Source organism: Lampetra planeri, chromosome 37 (genome assembly GCF_965212315.1).
Source record: "Lampetra planeri chromosome 37, kcLamPlan1.2.h2, whole genome shotgun sequence".
Taxonomy (NCBI): Eukaryota; Metazoa; Chordata; class Hyperoartia; order Petromyzontiformes; family Petromyzontidae; genus Lampetra; species Lampetra planeri.
Window position 1 is genome coordinate 196315 of NC_136143.1, and position 23226 is coordinate 219540.

Genomic DNA, 23226 nt, shown 5'->3' on the forward strand with positions numbered 1-23226 from the left:
TGAGACCAAAATGGAGCTCTTTGGCATCAACTCAACTCGCCGTGTTTGGAGGAGGAGGAATCCTGCCTATGACCCCAAGAACACCATCCCCACCATCAAACATGGAGTTGGAAACATTATGCTTTGGGGGTGTTTTTCTGCTAAGGGGACAGGACAACTTCACCGCATCAAAGGGACGATGGACGGGGCCATGTAACGTCAAATCTTGGGTGAGAACCTCCTTCCCTCAGCCAGGGCATTGAAAATGGGTCGTGGTTGGGTATTCCAGCATGACAATGACCCAAAACACACGGCCAAGGCGACAAAGGAGTGGCTCAAGAGGAAGCACATTAAGGTCCTGGAGCGGCCTAGCCAGTCTCCAGACCTTAATCCCATAGAAAATCTGTGGAGGGAGTTGAAGGTTTGAGTTGCCAAATGTCAGCCTCGAAACCTTAATGACTTGGAGAAGATCTGCAAAGAGGAGTGGGACAAAATCCCTCCTGAGATGTGTGCAAACCTGGTGGCAAACTACAAGAAACGTCTGACCTCTGTGATTGCCAACAAGGGTTTTGTCACCAAGTACTAAGTCATGTTTTGCAGAGGGGTCAAATACTTATTTCCCTCATTAAAATGCAAATCAATTTATAACATTTTTGACATGCGTTTATCTGGATTTTGTTGTTATTCTGTCTCTCACTGTTCAAATAAACTTACCATTAAAATTATAGACTGATCATTTCTTTGTCAGTGGGCAAACGTACAAAATCAGCAGGGGATCAAATACTTTTTTCTCTCACTGTACATAGTTTAGTCCTCATTCATTGTCTTCTTGGCGTTTCTTGGCTTGCCAAGAAGCATCTCTCGTCACTGTCCAGCAATAGTCTGCAAGCATTGATGAGCTCCGCTTGCCCTGATAGCGTTTCTTCATTGTTGCAATGCCCTGGTGAAATCACTCGCCATGCTCGTCGCTTACTGCTCCACAGTTCGGTGGGAAAAAAATCTGGATGAGAGTGCAAAAAATGTATCTTTAGTGACATGTTTCAACCAAGGCTTTTGTATGCCTTGAGGAGGTTTCCCACCAACTTCCTGTAGTTGTCTGCCTTGTTTCCGATAAAATTTGTTGTCACTAACTGGAAGGCTTTCCATGCCGTATTTTCCTTGCCACGCAGTGAACTGTCAAATGCATCATCTCGAAGAAGTTCACGAATCTTTCATCAGACCCAGCTTGATGTGTAAGGGTGGTAACAAATTAAATTAAATAATAGAATACGACGTTTCGATTGCAACACAAGCAATCATCATCAGGTATAATGAAATAGCGACATAAAATCTAACCAGAAAACTATAGACAGACATATTAGCAGACAGATATCACCAAGATACATAGCGAGAGCAACACAGGTAACAGAGAGGGGTGATCGTCTCTGTGTGGTGGCCTTAAATAGACAGAGGGGGGGGCGGAGGCAGAGAGAGGGAGGAGGGTTAGAGAAAAAATTAGCATATCAATGAGTGGTCAACAGACGTGGTGCTGCGAATGCGATGGCACGGCAAGCAAGCCTGAAAATCAGGAGAAGGACACACTAAAATTAAATAACCTAGTAAAATATCGAAATGTAATGTAATACAACACAGAGGGTCGGTCAACACACAATTAACGCATAGCCTGGTTGATTACGTATTTCAAAGATTGCTAAGTTAGAATTTAAGTGTGAACAATCTAAAGAGAGGACACAGGCAGAGAAAACAAGTCGCCAGAGAGAGAGAAAAAAGATAAGCTTAAAACTTCCCCGTAGAAGTGGTTCAATCTTAATTTTAGAATTTTCGTGACTGCAGGAATTATTATTTGTTTCTTTCGGTTAAGTCACGTCTAAAGATAAAATAATAAATTAAATTAAATAATAGAATACGACGTTTCGATTGCAACACAAGCAATCATCATCAGGTATAATGAAATAGCGACATAAAATCTAACCAGAAAACTATAGACAGACATATTAGCAGACAGATATCACCAAGATACATAGCGAGAGCAACACAGGTAACAGAGAGGGGTGATCGTCTCTGTGTGGTGGCCTTAAATAGACAGAGGGGGGAGAGAGAGGGAGGAGGGTTAGAGAAAAAATTAGCATATCAATGAGTGGTCAACAGACGTGGTGCTGCGAATGCGATGGCACGGCAAGCAAGCCTGAAAATCAGGAGAAGGACACACTAAAATTAAATAACCTAGTAAAATATCGAAATGTAATGTAATACAACACAGAGGGTCGGTCAACACACAATTAACGCATAGCCTGGTTACCTGTGTTGCTCTCGCTATGTATCTTGGTGATATCTGTCTGCTAATATGTCTGTCTATAGTTTTCTGGTTAGATTTTATGTCGCTATTTCATTATACCTGATGATGATTGCTTGTGTTGCAATCGAAACGTCGTATTCTATTATTTAATTTAATTTATTATTTTATCTTTAGACGTGACTTAACCGAAAGAAACAAATAATAATTCCTGCAGTCACGAAAGTTCTAAAATTAAGATTGAACCACTTCTACGGGGAAGTTTTAAGCTTATCTTTTTTCTCTCTCTCTGGCGACTTGTTTTCTCTGCCTGTGTCCTCTCTTTAGATTGTTCACACTTAAATTCTAACTTAGCAATCTTTGAAATACGTAATCAACCAGGCTATGCGTTAATTGTGTGTTGACCGACCCTCTGTGTTGTATTACATTACATTTCGATATTTTACTAGGTTATTTAATTTTAGTGTTTCCTTCTCCTGATTTTCAGGCTTGCTTGCCGTGCCATCGCATTCGCAGCACCACGTCTGTTGACCACTCATTGATATGCTAATTTTTTCTCTAACCCTCCTCCCTCTCTCTGCCTCCGCCCCCCCTCTGTCTATTTAAGGCCACCACACAGAGACGATCACCCCTCTCTGTTACCTGTGTTGCTCTCGCTATGTATCTTGGTGATATCTGTCTGCTAATATGTCTGTCTATAGTTTTCTGGTTAGATTTTATGTCGCTATTTCATTATACCTGATGATGATTGCTTGTGTTGCAATCGAAACGTCGTATTCTATTATTTAATTTAATTTATTATTTTATCTTTAGACGTGACTTAACCGAAAGAAACAAATAATAATTCCTGCAGTCACGAACGTTCTAAAATTAAGATTGGTGGTAACAAAATCCACCAATAACTGTCGGAGTGGCTATTCTATCTTGATGTTGTGGGAATCTCTCGCACGACTATCCCAATCGCAGAGAAAACAGCAGTACTTTGTTTATCCATTCTGCAGACCAAGCAAGAGAGCAACAACCTTCAAATCACAACAAAGCTGACACTAATTCAAATCTAGAATTAATGTTGGTCATAGTTTATACACCTCAAAAGTAGTTTCATGTTGTCATAGGTTTCATTTATATGGACTGCATGACCAACTGGAATTGATGGCAAAACATTGCCATAATGAAGCATAACAGCTTTAAGACTAATCTTCTATGAATCAATGAACAGTCTCCACTCATCTGGATCATTAACGATGTTGAGGGCTGCCATCACACCGTCGATGTTGTTGCAGGCTACAAGATCACCTTCCATTAAGAAGAATGGGACAAGATCCTTTTGACAGTCACGGAACATGGAAACCCTAACATCACCTGCCAGGAGATTCCACTGCTGCAGCCTGGAGCCCAACAGCTCTGCCTTACTCTTGGGTAGTTCAAAATCCCTGGCAAGGTCCTTCAGTTCACCTTGTGTTATGAGGTGTGATAATTGGTTTTTTACCCTTCTATCTGGCAACAAAACTGACACCTTTTTACAAGGAGTCATGTTTGCATAGACCACAATACCTGCAGTCATAATACAAACAAAAGACATAACTCTGATAATGTGCACTGTCCTTGAAGATGATTGGTCCACACCCGAGACAGCTTTCCTTAGAGCCTAGTCTCACATGGGTTGGACCAGATGACGCCAAAAGGCGCCTTTTGGTTGGACCAGATGACGCCAAAAGGCGCCTTTTGGCGTCATCTGGTCCAACCCATGTGAGACTAGGCTCTAAGGAAAGCTGTCTCGGGTGTGGACCAATCATCTTCAAGGACAGTGCACATCAGAGTTATGTCTTTTGTTTGTATTATGACTGCAGGTATTGCGGTCTATGCAAACATGACTCCTTGTAAAAAGGTGTCAGTTGTGTTGCCAGATAGAAGGGTAAAAAACCAATTATCATATTTTTACTGGCAAATGAGGTTCCCATAGTGTTATGAGGTGTGGTTCAGAGGAGGAGAATGGGAGAAAATCTGGGTCATGTGACCTTGATGGTTCCGGACCAGAAGTTTCATCCTCTTCCTCGTCTGACTCAAGTGAAAATGATTCTGGTGCATCAGGAACCGGCAGTCCTTCTCCATGGGATACTGGGCGTATAGCTGATGGAATGTTTGGATGATACACAATCCACTCTTTCTTCTCTGACACACCTTTCTCAACTGGAGGGGCCATGCAGAAGTAACAATTGCTGATATGATGTTGGCTCTTTCCAAATCATTGGCACTGCAAAAGGCATAGATTTCCTTTTCCTGTTAAACCACTGGTGAAGAGTTGTTGCACAAGTGTTGCAGCATATGTGTGGGGCCCACATCTTGTCCTGATCTCCAATTTTGCAGGCAAAATAAAGGTGATAGGCTTTCTTAACCATAGTGGTTATACTGCGCTTTTGTGATGCAAAAGTCACTTCACCACAAACATAGCAGAAGTTATCTGCTTTGTTCACACAAGTACGAAGCATGGATTCTGGCTTAGCAATCATTGGAAGGACGTAATAAACCATTTCGGATCTTAATTGATTGTGTTCACGTTTACGGTGACTTTCAGACCGTGTTCCACTCACTGGCATTGTATTCTCCGCAGGGAATGGATTATTTTCTCCGCTGCAAGTTTCCCCCCACGACTCACCCATTGACACGACGGCCAATGGTACAGTGTATAATAACAAATAGTATAACATTTATATGCTTAATACAATGTACAAAGTAATATATAGTATCGTAATTGTATAGTAAACATATAGCAGTGTGATACACATTAGGGTGGGTAGAATAATACATAGTGTTATATTAAAATGTATAAGGTATAGGGTGGTTTATAGCAATACAGTATATAATTTAATGTTGGGTTTGTCTATGGCAGTATATTGTACGGTGTAGACTCGTGTGATGTAAGAGAATAAAGTTTAGATGGAAGCATATTATATAATTTTTACGACGTAGAATTGTAATGTATTACTTACTGTTAGTAACTCAGCTTATTGTAGAGTATAGTAAGTATACTGATGATGCTATGTAGTTTATACTTTAGTTGTTTATGTAGTTTATACTTTAGTTTTTTACGTGGTTGTTTAGTAACTGCAGCTACATAATGCACGGGCATAATATTAATTTAAAACCCCCCCGCCCACCTCCTACGCATTTTCCATATGCTAAATTCCTCTTGATATGCAAATTATTTTGTCAAGGCGCTCTTCTTCCCACCTCCCCCCCTCCAACCCAGCTTAAATATACGCTCCAAGCTTGGTGGTGTTTCATTCTTCATCTGAGGACGGCTGCTTGCATTGTGGCCGAAACGTCGTGAGAATTATTTTATTATGTTTTATTTTTATTATTTTATTACTTCCCTTCTACGTGACTTTACCGAAAGAACCAAGAAGATACGAGGCATCTCTGCTCACTTTGGCTAAACAAAAATGTGTCCCTTTGCAAAATCAAACACTGACAAATAAGAGAGCACGACACTGTATGATTTCTAGAGCTGATATAGGGCAATTTGTTCAGCAGAGAGATATAAGCCGAGTTATGATTGCATCATCCATGACTTATAGGAATAACATGATGCAATTAATATCATATATGATGCAATACCAGGTTCAGATTGCATTATTCATTGTTTTGCTCAAAATCAAATACTGTCCAAACCCAGTTATATATTTATTCATAGATCCAGTCAAATATGTGTTTTAGCCATTTCTGATTTAAATTGAGATCCCTTCCCTTTATAACTCACTTATCCTCCGCCATTCTCAAATCAAGGGTCGTATATACTGACCCAGTAGCATATCTTGAAAACTAGAGCCAATCAACAATTTTAAGCATAATTTTCATTCTTTGTGACCCAGAATTATTAAAGTTGGACTACATTTACTTCGGAAGCATTTTGGCTGGAGACCAGTATTTCCGGTGCTCTCCCACACTCCACGAATGAATCCTGGATTTTGGTCTTGCATAAACCGGGCTCTCCAGCAGAGGTATTAGGTAACTACAGGCCCATATCACTTTTGAACGCAAACTACAAACTCCTTGCCAAGATTCTCGCAAATAGACTGGAGAGGGCCCTTCTGATTATCATTGGCAAAGCACAGATGGGTTTTGTCAGGAAGAGAGACTCTGCTGGTCATATGAAGATCCTGGTCAATGCTGTAAAAATAGCCACATGTAGTTACTCTAGATGGTGAAAAAGCGTTTTACAGGGTGGAGTGGCCCTTCCTATTCTGGGTTATGGAACAATTTGGCATCCCTTATTCTTTCACTGACAAATGTAGACTCCTATATGCTAACCCCTCGGCGACAGTAGTCAAGAACGGCTTAGTATCCTCAAAGTTTCCGCTAAGTAAAGGCATAAGGCAGGGTTGCCCTCTTCCCCCACTACTTTTTACCCTGGCAATGGAGCCCTTCGCTGGGTGTATCCAGAGCAGCCAGCATATCTCAGGAGTAAGTTGTGGAGCAGTGGAGAATAAAATGTAATTATACGCTGATGATGTCCTCATTACCTTCACAGATTCGGAGGCTTCAATCCCCACTATTCTGGCTCTGGTGGGAGAGTACGGAAGGACATCGGGATACAAGCTGAATGTAACTAAATCAGAACTGATGCCCCTGTCCCCTTCCTCCCCAAAACTCCCAGATGGTGTGTTGCTTTTTAAGTGGTGCCCAATCCATATCAAATACCTGGGTGTGACAATCTCTTCTTCTCTAACATCGCTTTCCTGGAAGAATCCCCCCCCCCCGCCTTGCTCGAATAGATAGTTCACCTCACTTGCGGCATGGACAATTGTCCCCCTTTCTCTCCACAACATCCCATCTGGTGAAAATGATGGTTCTCCCAAAACTCTTATAACACTTAAGAATAATTCCTTCCCTGATGCCAAGACCCTTCTTTAAAAATCTACGGTCACATTTCCTCCTTCATCTGAAACCATAAACTTGCAAAGATAAACTATCACTCCCTTACCCTGCCTGTGAGGGAAGGTGGCCTGACTCTCCCAGGTTTGTTACAAAGACATAAAGCATCCGCCCTCTACATTCCCACCGTCACCTATGGTCTTGGGCTTTGGGTCATTACCGAAAGGATGAGATCGCGGGTATAAGGGGCTGGAATGAGGTTTATCTGCAGGGTTGCAGAGAAACCTCATTCACTCTCCGTGATCGAGTAATGAGCTCAGTAATCCGGGAGAGCCTCAGAGACGCTACTCCTCCTGATCGAGAGGAACCAGTTGAGGTGGTTCAGGCACCTAGTAAGGATGCCCCCCCAATAGATTCACCCTGAGACTCTACCGGGCACGTCCCACTGGGCGAAGACCTCGGGGCCGGCCCAGGTTACACTGGCGGGACAATGTCGCTCGGCTGGCCTGGGAACGCCTGAAAAGTCCCCAGGAAGAGCGAGAGTCTGTCGCCAGGGAAAGGGAGGTCCGGACCGCCCGACTCAACAAGGAGATTGACAAAAGGAACGAACGGATATATGGAAATCATATTCTGATAAAAAAAAGTGTTAATATGTAACTAGATTTAGACCCTCATTTGGAACAACCCTGTGGGGTCTGAAACTAAACGGTGCATCAAAACACCAGCATGAATTACTGCAAACCTTCAATAGTACTGCTATGAAGACCACCCTCGCAAATTTGAAAGCTCAACTTCCCTCATAGAAGCAGTGGCATCACACCCTCTTCACCCTCACAAGAACGGATCATTAAAGCTAAAACGCACTTGCAAAACGAGAGTTTGTGGCCAGATGGTCCTCAGTCTTCCTGAATCCGGCATGAAGGTGCGCATGGTGGGAGGTCGGGGGGAGGGGACGAGCGTTCGAGGTATTACCCCACAGATAGACATGAGGTAAGGGGCCGTCCATAAATGACGTCACGCGATTTTGGACGATTTTTGACCCCCCCCCCCCTTCGTCACACGGCGTCACAAAAAGTCAGACCCCCCCCTCAAATATGAAGTCACAAAGCTCTGCCCCCCCCCCCCAAATAAAACATGCTTCAAATCGCTTTAAACTATTGTCCTTGTAGTGCGTATTTAATGTGGCGCTGCACTCTGATGTTGTAGAAAACATTTATTAAAAAGTCTACTTAATTAAGTAGAACGTGCTGTCTATTTATTTAAAGTTGCGCATTTTATGTGACGTCACATTTCTCAACCCCCCCCCTTCATCACACATCGTCAAGAATGTCTAACCCCCCCCCCCCCCAAGGTGCGTGACGTCATTTATGGACGGCCCCTAATCACACAGCGGGATTCATATCGACGATAAATTCACTTGGCGCGTGTCGATTGCTTTATTTGGTAGACCTTGTTTTTGTACACTTCCCCCTCCCCCACTCTTTTCTCCCCCTTATTTTTGCTCATTTTCCCTTCCATTTCCATTATGAAAAGTCCATGCTCCTGCTCGCAGTTCTTACGCAAGTGAAGTATTGAATGACGGCAGGAAACTCCTTGACGGGTAACACACTTTTTATTAAATCTTGACTTGTCACTATACAACGAGTGGTCTCTATTCCTCAGGGAATAAACACACTGCACTTGACTCGCCCCGGGTCCCAGGGTTCCGCCTCTTCCTCCGTCTTCCGTCTTCGCTGGTACTCTTCTTCCCCGTGCGCCTGTGCGCATCCCCTTATATAGTCCCCGCTCACGGGAGACGGAGTGTATGCGGACCTCGACGTGAGCATCGCTCCTTAGTTGACCAATCACGCCGCGCTGTTCCTACGATCCGTTTTCCCCAGCGCGTGTTACCACTACACAACCAATCACGCCGCGCTGCCACACGATCACTCCCTCTCAAGCGCGTCACCGGCACACAGCCAATTACCACCACACAACCCATGACCCCGCGCTGACCCCTGATCCCCCACCTTCAGCGCGCGTCACCAACACACACAGCCAATCACTACGCGCTGACACACGATCCCTACCCCAGCGCGTATCACCACTACATCACCCCCTCCCACATAGCTCGCAGCCGGCCCGGCTGCTAAACAACAACACACCACAATGTCAACACAAGAAAACCCCACCCCCCAGTGTGCCCCGTAACGCAACAACAACAACACAACAACAACAACAACTTATGTACAAATCGACAACCAACGCAATAAAAGTCAACAACAACACCTAGATAAGAAGCTATGTACAGCCCGACGAACAACACAATAAAAGCGAATTCCAGAAAATGAACGCGTCCAGTGTCTCTGCGACCACATGCAGTGACGAGGCGCTCCGGCCGCCTCGACTCCTAAATCGGTAGATCATAACAAGTAGCGCGACCTAGCGCGAGTCCGCCTGGCCGGTCCGTCGTATGGAACGGGACGCTGACGACCGTCCGGTGGCTCCGGCTGCTCCGGACGGCGCGGATCGGGCCTGGAAGGACCGGTCGCGCCGTGAAGATCCGGCCGCCGGTGGTCGGCAGCTGTCAGTTCCGAGACACCTGGGAGCGGATCAGGCGGAGACACGTGAGGATCAGGCAGAGACATTTCCCCCCTTGGGTCGTCGGTCACGTCACATGCTCGGCCCTCACGACACAAAGGGAGGCCATATGGAGGCGAGAACGGTTTCAGTCGGGAGGGGTGGACGTACCAACGACGCTTTCCCCATTTTATTTGAACGCACTGGGGGCGTGCAACCCGCACGACCTCCACGGGTCCCCGCCATGGCTTCAACAATTTAGGCGACGTAGCCAAAGGTGCCTGAGGGCAATGCAGCCAGGCCCTATCACCAGGTTTCCAGTCGTGCACGGACACCTTCCGTGCACGCAACCGCTCGTTTGCAATTTGGCGAGCCCGCGAATTAAGCCGTGCGGCCTCCCTTGCCTCTGTCAGCTTATGGATATTAAATTTAATATGTTCAGCCAATTTCGAATTTGTTCGTGGTGCGGGCAGGCCCAGCTGCGTTTCCATGGGCGGGTCGGCTTCCCGACCGTACATCAGATAGAATGGGGAAAATCCCGTTGCTGAATGGGGGGCCATTCTATACGCGGCGAGGACCCCCGGGACCTGCAGGTCCCAATCAACATGTGCCTCACACACCTGCTGGCACAGCATAGAACTCAAAGTCCTGTGGAGTCTCTCCACCATCCCATCCGTCTGTGGGTGGTACGGGGAGGTACACACCTTCTTAGTACCCAATAGGTCGCACACCTCTTGCAGCAATTTACTTGAAAAAAATTTCCCTTGGTCGGTCAGCAAGCGTTCGGGAGCCCCCTTGTCCAGGACGTAGCCCTGGACAAAGGCGTCCATCACAGCCGCCGCCGACTGGTTGGCGAGTGGCCACGCCATAGGCCACCGGGTAAAATATTCGACACCCACCAACAGGTACCTATTACCCCTAGGCGTGACTGGAAAAGGCCCCAAAATATCGAGCGCAACGAGCTCGTTAGTGCGCGAGACCTGAATAGATTGCAGCGGTGGATTAGATGCCACGGGCGGTGGTTTCCGTCTGGCACAATCAACACATCCCTTTCGAATATTTACCACGTCACTCCCCATCCCCGGCCAATAATAGTCACGCTGAAGCAGGGCAAGCGTTTTGTTTACTCCCAAATGCAAGAGGCGTTCATGTGCGGCCAGGACAACTTTCCCCCTCACAGCGGAAGGCACCACAAGTGCGTGCCGCCGGGACAAACTATCCCATCTCATTAATAGGCCTTGCTTAAGTACCCAGGAGCCAGTTCGCTCCCGGCCCTCCTCGGGACCCCCCACCCTGCGGCGCAATGCTAGCAGGGAGCTATCTTCCATTTGGAGACGGCCCCACTCAATCAGCGACAGTGAGAGTAGCGAGTCCTCTCCCTCAGGGGTAGCGGGAACATCCCCGATTGGTGCACCCGCGGTCGCAGCCAACGCCCCCATACCTTCCCCAACTGTCGGTTTACAGCGCGCCGATCCCGATAAGCACGCACATTTGTGACAAGGCGACAATCGCGACAGGGCATCGGCGTTTGTGTGGCGCAACCCCTTACGGCATGTAGTCGTGATCTGATAGTCCTGGAGGACTTCCAACCACCGTGACAATTGGCCCGAGGGTTGGGCGACCCTCAATGAATACTGAAGCGCCGCGTGGTCCGTCCGGACCGTAAAGTGACTGCCATATAGATACGGTCTAAACTGTTGTACAAAAAAAACAATAGCAAGCAGCTCGCGACGGGTGACGCAGTAGCGCTGCTCCGCCGGTGACAATACCCTGCTACCATAGGCGACCACCCTTTCGACCCCTCCAACGACTTGCGAGAGCACCCCCCCAATGCCCGTGTTGCTAGCATCCGTGTCTAGCAAGAAGGGACTCGCAAAGTCAGGATAACGCAAGGGTGGGGCACCCACCAAGGCGTCCCGGAGGGAGCAGAACGCAGCCTCCTCCTCCGGTCCCCATCGGAACTTGATTCCTTTTGCCGTTAGAGCGTGCAAGGGTTTTGCAATGGTGGCGAAATGCTCAACGAATCGGCGGTAATAAGAAGCAAACCCGATCAAACTGCGCACGTCAGAAACTGACGTGGGCGTCGGCCATGAACTGACACAGTCCGTCTTCGCGGGATCGGTAGAGATCCCCGAAGAGTCGACAATGTGGCCCAAGTATTTAACGGACTTACGAAGAAGGTGGCATTTTGCCGGTTTAAACTTTAAATTAGCCGATCGCATTCTCAAGAACACCCCTCTCAATCGCTGGAGGTGTTCCTCAAACGTCTTACTGAAAACAATGACATCGTCAAGGTAAATCAAGCACGTATCCCATTGCAAGCCCGACAAAACCAACTCCATAAGGCGCTGAAACGTCGCGGGAGCGGAATGAAGTCCCATGGGTAACCGGTTAAACTGGAACAGGCCCCCTGGAGTCCGAAACGCTGTCTTAGGTTTAGACTCATCGTCGAGTGGCAACTGCCAGAATCCCGATAATAAATCAAGAGTCGAAAAATATCGCGCACCAGACAATGCATCGAGGGACTCGTCCATTCTGGGGAGCGGATACGCGTCAGCCACAGAGATTTTATTCAGGCAACGGAAATCTACACAAAATCGCAAGGACCCGTCCTGCTTTTTAACCAGCACAATAGGTGCTCCCCAAGGACTGGAAGAAGGCGAAATAATGTCGGCTTCCAGCATATCGTTGACGGCCGACTGAACGTGTTCCTTCTCAGTAGGACTCAGTCGGAAGGGATTTTGCCTGACCGGTGCCGCATCGCCCGTTTCAATATGGTGGCGTAACAGGTTCGTGCACCCAATATCATACTTATGCTTACTAAACACATCAGAAAACTCTATCAGCAACGCCCGCAGCGCACCCAACTGTACCGTTGACAAATCGTTCGAGTCCGCGCACAGCGAATCGACCCATACAAGGTCCTCCCTCGCTGTAATGTTCCGCGTGGGGCTCGGATCAACCTGCGCAACCAGCCGCTCTTCCGCAGGGATCCGTGCCGCGTGAGCTAGCACGGTGCCCTGCTGAATAACGGTCGGCCGCGACCCAGCGTTTAAAACCATCACAAACGGGTCCTTGTCAGCCCGAACCAAAGTGTGAGCCACCGACAAATCAAGACCCCCGACAGCCCTATTTGAAGGACCCAACAGCATGCCTTGTTCCGAGGTCTCCCCCACCCACGGTTTCCACAACCGGAGGGGAATTAACATCTGTGAACCCGGGGGCACGTGCACGGTCTGTGTTGCTAACGCTTGTATCGTAGCGCACGCCGTCCGAATTTCAGTAGGGTTCGTCAAAAATGAAATACGGCGACCCGATGGTAGTTCAATGCAACGCTGATCGATGATAATTTTAATGGGCATTTTAGCCAAAAAATCTGTGCCCAATAGACAAGGAACCGCCAAGGAAGAGGAAACGAAAACGGGTCCCGACAATTTTATATCTCCAATGCAAATGGACGCCCTAATCTGACCGATAATGCCCAACGATCCCCCATTAGCGGCGTAAAATGGCACGTCCACTGGGAGCAGCGGTCGACATTGGACGGGGAGAATGTTGTAAATGAGGTCCGATATAATAGTCGCCGACGCCCCCGTGTCCACTAACACCCTGAACTCGACCCCATCAATGAATCCCGTAACGACGGATGATCCCGCCGAGGCAGCCACTATTCTGTGCCCCAACTCCGACCATTTAATGTCCCCCCGGTCCTGGCCGAACCCCCCTCGCCGAACCGAATTCCCGAACCCTAACCGGCTCTCCTCCGCCGCAACGCGACGGCCCATGTGTGTCGTGCACGTAGGCCGAGCATGTGAGGTGCCGCGACTTGCCGGGGTTAGTAGGGACGACTTGGGGCCTTGGTCGTTGTCCAGCCGAGGTCCCATGGCGCGCTGACGTGGAGCGCGGCAACCGGACGCCACGTGGCCCCGGAGGCCGCAGTTATAACACGTGATGAGGGTCGTCGGAGATCTCGGTCGCTCCAGCTTGCGGGCCGATCGCAGAGGCGAACGACCCCCCGACCTCCAGTCCCCCGGTCGTCCCGTGGTGAACGCCTCCTCTCGTGGGCTGACAACCTGGGGTTCGGTGACCACCGGGCCCGGAGCTGAGGCCACGGCAGCATTGCAGACGACCCCCTGTTTACGTTGAAGGACCTCGTGCGCCTGTATACTTGTTGCGACCCGCAAGGAAGAAATATCGATCTCGTTGGCCGTGTTGATGGGGACCCCCAGGTCCTGCGCCAACTTGAGCAGTTGCTCCAAGACCATCGCGTCCTGGCCCTCCTCGTCCATACGAGGGAACGCGGCGTCGGCGAGAGCCAGCAACGCCGTCCGGTAGGCGAGCACGGTCTCCGTGTCCGCCTTCCGCCTTGCGTAGAAATGATGGCGACACGCCGAGGGAGGTCCGTAGACCTTGGCCATGAGACCCAACGCGGCCTTAAGCGTGGAGCGGTCCGACCTCCGTGCTGACGTGAAGGCCGCGAGCGCGTCGTCATCCAACATGGCAGGCAGTGCCCGTAGCGTCGGACCAGGCGGACATCTCCTGATGTGCCAGAAATCTGCGCTGGAATTGGGCCCAGTCCCCGCCATCCGCCTTGAAGGCTGACAATGTTGGAAGGCGCTGTTGAAAGATGAAGGCGTCCTCTGCCTCGTGGTTCCTCTCCGCCGCTCCGTCGGTGTGCGAGATGGCGGCCCCAATGGCGGGTGTCTGATGGCGGTCCGCAGCGCGCGTTGATGACGTAAGCGGGCGCGCTTGGAGAACCGCCGCCACGTGGTGCTCGCCGTTCCCGCCAAAAGATGGCCGCGCAGTAGAAAGGGCGGGAATCCCCCAGTCATTTTGGCGGGAATCCGCGGGGCGACCCTGTTGAAAGTCCGCCGACGTCCCCGCTCCTCCCGACGTGCTGATCTCCGCCAGGATGGACGCAGCGGCGAGCAGCAGCTCCGCCAGACGGGAGTGCGCCTCGCGGAGCACGGCTTCGGTCCCCAATCGCTCGTCCGGCGCCCTCGGCGGATCCTGCGGCGTCGGCATTTCTTCTTCCTCACCCCCCGATGCCAGCTGGCCTGAGTCGTCAAGGTTATCCTCGCGGTCAATCTCGTGAGTCCGACGGGTCTTCCTTGTATCCATGCTTGGAAGACTGTTTCACTTCTGACGCCAGTTGAAGTATTGAATGACGGCAGGAAACTCCTTGACGGGTAACACACTTTTTATTAAATCTTGACTTGTCACTATACAACGAGTGGTCTCTATTCCTCCGGCTACACACACTGCACTTGACTCGTGTAGCTTCTATTCCTCCGGCTACACACTGCACTTGACTCGTGTAGCTTCTATTCCTCCGGCTACACACACTTCACTTGCCTCGTGAAGCATCTATTCCCCCAGCTACACACACTGCACTTGACTCGTGTAGCTTCTATTCCTCCGGCTACACACACTGCACTTGACTCGTAACGTCCGTGAAGCCTACAGGCCCACCCCGGCTTGGGCGTGGGCCACAACCTCCGAGTCCCACGAGCCGGCTCTCTCACGGACGTTCGGCCCCGGGTCCCAGGGTTCCGCCTCTTCCTCCGTCTTCCGTCTTCGCTGGTACTCTTCTTCCCCGTGCGCCTGTGCGCATCCCCTTATATAGTCCCCGCTTACGGGAGACGGAGTGTATGCGGACCTCGACGTGAGCATCGCTCCTTAGTTGACCAATCACGCCGCGCTGTTCCTACGATCCGTTTTCCCCAGCGCGTGTTACCACTACACAACCAATCACGCCGCGCTGCCACACGATCACTCCCTCTCAAGCGCGTCACCGGCACACAGCCAATCACTACGCGCTGACACACGATCCCTACCCCAGCGCGTATCACCACTACACAAGTGGGGTGGTGAACACATTTTCTCTCCCTTTCCCCCCAACCCGAGAGCAGCGTTGTATGCTTAAACCCACGGGTATTGTGTCCCCTTCCGTTTGTATTGCTCGTGCTCTGTACCGGGCTCTTTTCAGAATAAAAACAACAATAAAAAAGGAGCTCAGAGCGCAAGTGAAGCCCAGTTAAAACTTTATGAGATTGCACTCCATCACCAGCTCTGTGCGCTGGCTTAATCAGTAATACTGTACACTTGGCATGTTGGATTCACCTAAAGTGCAGACTGTCATTGTGTACCGGTCTACAATATGGACTGTCAGTGTATAGTCTATGTGGACTGTGTTTCCAGTATATAATGTGGATTGTGTATACAGTCTATAATGTGGATTGTCAGTAGAACAAAAAATCTACATTGCGCCCTGTTAGTTTATAATCACTGTGGACTTCCAGAGTATACAGTCTATAATGTGGACTGTCTGTGCTCGCGCCAAGGGCCGGTCACGCGCTCCACACCAGGCGCCACGCGCTCCACCAGCATCGCGGCACCGCTCAGAGGGTCCACGACGGCCTGCACGTGCACCACAGCCGAGGTCTGCGCGCCTCGCGAATCTGAAAAACACAGGCGTCTGTCTGTCAGCACGAGCGGCGGCGATGCCTTCTGTCATTGCACGTTGAGTCGTGTATGGGAATCGGCGGGCTGAAACGCGAGCTTCTTGTCAGCACTGGTGGGAAGACCTGTCAGCCAGCAGCATGCCTATGGGTGAGTCTATGGCTCACAGAGACATCCCATTGATTCGCATAGACACCCATCAATTCACTCAGGACACAGACTCTCAGAGACCCTCAGACTAACATAGGACCGAAATAGACTCCCACAGGAACCCAGACACTCACACAGCAACAAAAGCAGAAACAGAAGCGTCAGTGGCAACAGCAAATAACAGAAGCAATAACTGCAACAACAATAGCAACAATAGCAACCTTGCGATGGCAACACTGCGACTTCTGCTGCTGTTGTCCAGCTGCTTCCGGCCGGGTCCTGAACTTGCGGAACTCTGGTTGAGCGAACCGAACGGTCTGGTCAAGCAATGCCTATCCTCTTCTCTGGAGAATGGGGGGGGGGCATACCAGTAATTTCCCTTGGCTTGGATCGACGAACCAATTGTATCTGACCCAAATGTCGCCGATACTGTGGTGGGACTCACTAGCGGACTTGTCCCAGCATCCAATGGGAGTGCTGATCTGCCGACCTTCTGGTTCAAACTGCTCGAGTTCCACACTGACTGTGCTACGATCCGCTGTGGAAATACAAACCCCGAACCGACTTTGTTCGTCACTCGTTGCAATGCCTCGCACACTTTTGTGCTGCAGGTCTCGTCAGTTCGACTCCTCTAGATTCACACGATCACGTAAGATCACCTTCATCGCCATACTGCTGTCGGGCATGGATAAATACCCTTGACCAGGGCTCAACTATGGATTGGTCAATGCACACTCTATGGTCAATAAAACAACGCGGATACACGATATGATCAACGATTGTCGACTAGAAATATTGGCCGTTACCGAAACCTGGATATGATGACTCACAAGACGTAATTAAGCATGAGGCTGCACTTAACGGATAAGCTATTGCACATCAGCACCATTGCGAAAAGCCTGGCACCAGCAGCCCGCATTGTGGTGGGATAGCACTGATTCACTGTGAATACGTGTGAAAGTCCTGAGCCACTCAACAATCACGTCATTCGAGCTGCTGCTTGTGAAAACAACGAACAGGATGCGAGGGCTTATGATCCACTGTCATCTATCGACCACTCTCGGAATTCTTTTCCGAGCTTTCAGTTCTGCTAGGTTGTGGATCACTTGGGTCTCGCTGAATTTTCTGTGGTGATCTGACCGATTGGTTATTGTGGTGAAATCCACAGTGATCGCGCCAAGATTATCGACAGTCAGTTTAACCCAGCACGTCAGTGGAGTATCATGTCACTCAGATCATATCTATCATATCTGCCGATGCCATAACTTTGACCAAACGTTATTGAAGACGTGGATATTTCACATCACAAGCTCGTGATGTGCAAAGCGCCATTACAGATTATATTATTTGACCGACCGTCACAATGATATCATACAGAGACTGGAAAGACCTGGACAATGATGATTTCCATCCGTAGATCTTACCATGATCGCCGTGTATAGATTCTGCATCGATGGTTGATTCATTTGCAGCTCACTTAGAAAATGACATCACTGCTATTCTTGATGATCAAGATGATAGTTTCTAACTTGAAGTCAACATTTTCCAGGTCTGCCATCTGAGTTTAAATAACTTGGAACCAATGCACCAAGGTCGGTGGCAGGAGGTGACGATGTTCATTGCACGGCTGCCAAATAAGACATCACTGCTCGACAATGGTCACACATCGATTCAACTCATGATCAGACGTGCTTGCGCCACTGATTGTCTACCTGGCAAATATTTCATTCAGCAAGGACTGTATCTCAGTCTGGTTCAAAATAGCATCGGTAACACCGCTTCTGAAAAAAGTTGGCTTGAGCCATACAACACATTTCTCTGAAGCGGTTACTTCCCCACGTCACTGTGACAGCCAGATTCAACCCGCTGAGACAGCTGTACTAAATACAGTATATCTGATGACCTCGACAAGATCGTAGATGACCAGTGTGCCGCAGCGTTGGTTGGCCTTGATCTCTCAGCTGCCTTCGATACTATCGACCATGGGATATGCTCATGGGACGGCTAATTTCAAGGTTCGAGTATGACATTGCGGTGTATTGAGTTATAGCTACATGGTCGATCACAGTTCGTCGAGCTGGGTGACGGAACAGTCATCGCCTATGCAATGCCTAGTTGGGCCCTTCCAATTTTCTCATTGCATGACATCCAGTGCCATTAATATTTTGATAATAGAAAATGGTACACCACAGTCAAGTCATAGTTAGATATAGAGAGCTTTGGTAACCTGGAATATTGTGCGCGAGGGATTCATGTATGTAAGTTCAACTTCTTTCACACCTTACATAGCCAACCGTGGTAATCGGAGGTGGGTGCACGTGTGGTTTGCACCAAACGAAATGCAGTTTAATCCAGGAGCATCGGACGTTCTGCTGGTTGGCACTCGGGATCAGGTGAAAACATTTGTGGGAAAACATCAGGTGTGGCAATTTTAGACTCCAGGATTCAATTTTCTGCTGATCTAAAGAACCTCGGCATGATACTCGACCAGAATATAGTCAGGTCCTGCAATTTTCACATCAGGGCTCTACGGCACATTCGACCACTATTGAATCGTGACACAGCCAACACGGTGGCGTATAGAATAGTATGAACAAGTCTCGATTATTGTAACTCACTTCTCTACAAGACGTCTGGCGAAAAACATTACCAATCTGCAGCGTGTACAAGATTATTTGTTGCGACGAGTACTGCAAGATTTAATCATGTCCGTCCAGTGCTCGCTGAGCTGCATAGACTTCCGGTTGCCGAACGAATACATTAGGTTGCACTCTTTACACACAAAGTGCTTGCCACAAAATCTTGCGGATCTCGTAAAGGAGCATAAACCATCACGCAAACTCCGGTCATTCTTGCAGCGATTTTTGGCTAACCATCGAATAAAGACGGTCACTGCATCGCGTGCTTTCAGATGTACTTATGCGGCCGTCTGGAACTCCTCCTTTACGTTTAGTTTGTCCTTCCCACGCACCACCAATTAGCCAGGTTTGCTGCATACGGTGCGAAAGAAGTTAAACATACATACATATGTAATAAACCCCGTTGAGACGTCGGGAATTCAGAATTCTTTATTGTTTCGTCCACAGCTCTCACTACATCCGTTCCTCTACTCCTATTGCTCCTTCACGCTGTTGGCAGACAGCGTGAGAGGGAGAGAGAGACTGCCGCGGCCTGCCACATGGCAGGCTCCGGACCACGGCACCAGCGTAGCTTCCCCCTTCGTTCCTCCGCACACTGACCACGTGCTGTCCTTCTCCGCCCCTTTTAATCCCTGGCCCACGTGATGCCCCGCAGCCAATCCTCAGCCACATCCATGGAACTTTCCAGAAGCCACTGTACAGCTCCAGGGCCACGCTCCTAACTCGACTCCCCATTGGTTGCGGGCTGAAGCCAGCAGAGCCAATCATCATCCTCCAGGTGTAGCCTTCACATTACATCAGGGCCACGCCCCTGGCTCGACTCCCCATTGGTTGTGGGCTGAGGCCGGCAGAGCCCATCCATTATCATCCAGATGTAACCTCACATTACACATACATAGAGACAAATAGCCTCCCACAGAGACTCAGATACTCACACAGAGACCAAAAGCACCAAAGATAATGGCTGACATGGAGGGATCGACCCCTTTCAGTGCTCAATGCAGTGACAATGAGAGCGTATCATGTGGCCACGCATTCCGCTTGTCGTTTTCTCTGGGTTTGACGCTGGCGGGGTCATAACGACACATGTGGTCACCCTGATCGGATTCTCAAAGGGGGTGGGGGGGAAGAGATTTTTCACAGCCTCTGAAAAAGACATCAGTAGGGGGGATGTTTGTATTGTGATCCCCAGAGACTGTATGCCCCCCCCCACACTTAAAACAGAAAATACTCAATATGATTGTTATCAATGAACTAACTTTGATTGCAAATTAGGTTATTATAATTACTCTTATGCAGTCGTAGTACTGTAATGTTGTTGATTATTGAAGGGTATGTATTACCTGTTACTCATTTCCCAAAACGTAGCCCAATTTAAACATATTTTCTGTTACAAAGGCCACACAGTGTTGCTATTGACACAGTACAAATGTTGAGTTGATTTTTTCGTGACTGAGTAGGTGAGTTTGTGAGTGAGTGGATGAGTTTCCTTTTCCCACAGCTAAACCCACCCACAATGCACCAGGTAATCGCAAAAACAACATCCCCAATGCTGATAAATCCCATGCAAATGATTCAATTGGGATTGTGCCGGCCTTTATAGGTGCTGCTACTCACTAACAGCATTTTACCCAACAACCTGTTAGAGGCTATGCGGCGAATAATTGTCATCGTACACAGTAATCGGCAGGCAGCAGTCTCCTCGTACAGTTTTACTTTGTGCGCCTGTTTCTGGTACCCATCTACCGCACAAAGCGAGGGAAACCTGTGTCTGCAGTCAACGTGATCTCCGTCCCCATCTTGGTCACGTGAATCGTTCTCAGAGTTCTTCTGGTTTTGCCCTCATCCAAATTAAGGAAACATTTGTTCAGATACTTTGGCTGCTGCTATAAATTCCCATGTGTTGATGATATCAGCCGCTGCTGCTGTTATGAGATATTATCACGTGTGACCACGTTGCTTAACAAGAGCTCATAGCTCACTGGGCTTTACCTGATAAATGTTTAGTTTATAGTGAAATTTTACATACCTACACGATCTAACTCAAAATAAACGTAATAAAAATATTGGTCGTAAGAGCCTGCATATATAACACGGTTCCACTGTTTGTGTGGGTTTAGCTATAAAAGGAGGAAACCGAAGAACCCGGAGGAAGTCCACGCACAACATGGAGAAACATACTTACTCCACATACAAAACAACAAAAACCCCCCGTATCGCCTATATAGATTCTTGGGGCATGTACTGTTAGCGAGCACCTATGAAGTCTGGCACGGCACACGAGGTGGTGGGTTACCAGCACCACCCCCGGCCCAGCCACCTTTGTCTCCCGAGTGGCGATGTTAATATATCGCACCAGGTACTCACTTTAGGCTGAGTCGACCGAGGGGAGGCCCAGGAATGGTTCAGGTAAACGTTACTGGTGTTTTGGTGGTGGCCGTAAGCGGGAATCGAACTCGGGTATCTGCAGGATTCGTAGCACAGCGTGCTAACCGCTAACCACTATACAACTGCTCCCAACACTCTATACCAGAGGTGGGACAAAGTCATTGTTATGCAAGTCCAAGTCGAGTCGCAAGTCATCAAATTCATGACTCGAGTCTGACTCGAGTCCAAGTCACATGACTCGAGTCCACACCTCTGCTCTATACACACAAAGATCCCCGTGTAGCCTTAACAGACTATAGGGGCAAGTGCTGTTAGCGAGCACCTATGAAGGCCGGCACGGCACACGAGGGGGTGGGTGGCCAACACCACGTCCGGCCGCCTTTGTCTTTGTAGTGGCGATGTTTACACATCGTACCAGGTACTCATTTGCGGCTGAGTCGACATAGGGGAGGCCCAGGCCCGGCTCCAATAATCGTCACTGGTATTGGCTGTGAATCGAAATCGGGTCGCCGGATTCGTAGCGCATGGCGCTAAACGCTGCACACAAGCACTCACTGATGGGATGTAAACAAAATGTGGAGATACAGGTGTGCGTGGATGAGTCGTCCTCTTAAAATAAAGAGTTTTTAATTCATCCTATAAAGCTCAGAGAACTATGACCTCTTTATCAGAAGCGAGCTAGCCACAAATGATAGCTCAACGACGTGGCTTATAATGCTTGAGTATACCCCCCCGGCCTCCTTGACAGTAAGGGTCAGGTTACAGAGGGGGCCCCTCTCACTCTGGGTGCCACCCCGCCACTCACGACTCTGAGCCCCTGTGACACGCCCCCCAGTGTCGACTCTTAAAGGCACCTGGCTGGAGAGGTGGAGGAGGAGAAGGCGGAGTTGCGGTGATCCGCTTGAACCTGGAACCGGGGTGGTCAGCCACCTGTTCCCCGAAAACTGATAACATCGTCATGAGCAACATTGTCATCAGTAGCATTAGCAGCAAAAAAATAATCAGCAGTAACACCATCACCAACATTGTCATATTCAGAAGCAACAGTCATAACCAGCAACAATCATGAGCAAGAGCATCACTTTTAACAAAATATGATCAGCAACATCATCAGCAGCAGAATTAACATCACCACTACCTTTTCCATCACCACCATTACCATTATTACCACCATCATCACCACCACTAAAGACAAAGATCCCCCCTATAGCCTTAACAGACTGTTGGGGCAAGTGCTATTAGCGAGCACCTATGAGGGCCGGCACAACACACGAGGGGGTGGGTAGCCAGCACCACGCTCGGCCGCCTTTGTGTTTACACACCGCACGAGATACTCATTTGAGGCAGAGTCGACCTTGGACCGGTTCAGATAATTGTCACTGGTGTTCGCCGTGAGCGGGAATTGAACTTGGGTCGCCGGGTTCGTAGCGCAGCTACACTCCCCATCACCCCCATCATCGCTATTACCGCCATCACCAACCGCCGCCGCCGCCATCGATCACCACCATCGCCCTGCTCTTACCGCACGCGAGGAAGGAGATGCCTCTCATGGCCGTTCGACTCAGAGACTCCTCGTGGAAGCCTCACCTCACCCGGATCGCACCGCTCACCTCCACAACCCCTCCCCTCACGCCCCTGTATCTCATTCAGAGTCTCTCACCTGGACCAGATCTCCAGCCTCACCTGTTCCCTCGCCCCCTGCTCTGCCCGCCCATGTTGGGAGCAAACTGGAGTCAAACCTGACCCAAGCAGAGACAAACATCCCCCGTATAGCCTGTAACGAGCTGTCCGGGCAAGAGCTGTTAGCGAGCATCGCCTATGAAGGCAAGTATAGCACACGAGGGGGTGGGTGGCCAGCACCACGCCCAGCCCCCTTTGTCT

At 49.1% G+C, this 23226-nt stretch overlaps 1 long non-coding RNA gene across 1 annotated transcript; it reads right to left on the reverse strand.

Moving 5' to 3' along the window:
• Nucleotides 1-15733: 15733 nt before the first annotated feature.
• LOC144730846 (uncharacterized) lies at nucleotides 15734-22993 on the reverse strand. The gene is made up of 3 exons (XR_013587868.1): nucleotides 22868-22993; nucleotides 22200-22289; nucleotides 15734-16167 (listed from the first exon to the last, which is right to left on the reverse strand). It is a non-coding gene; the product is annotated as an uncharacterized LOC144730846 (long non-coding RNA).
• Between the last annotated feature and the right edge of the window lie 233 nt (nucleotides 22994-23226).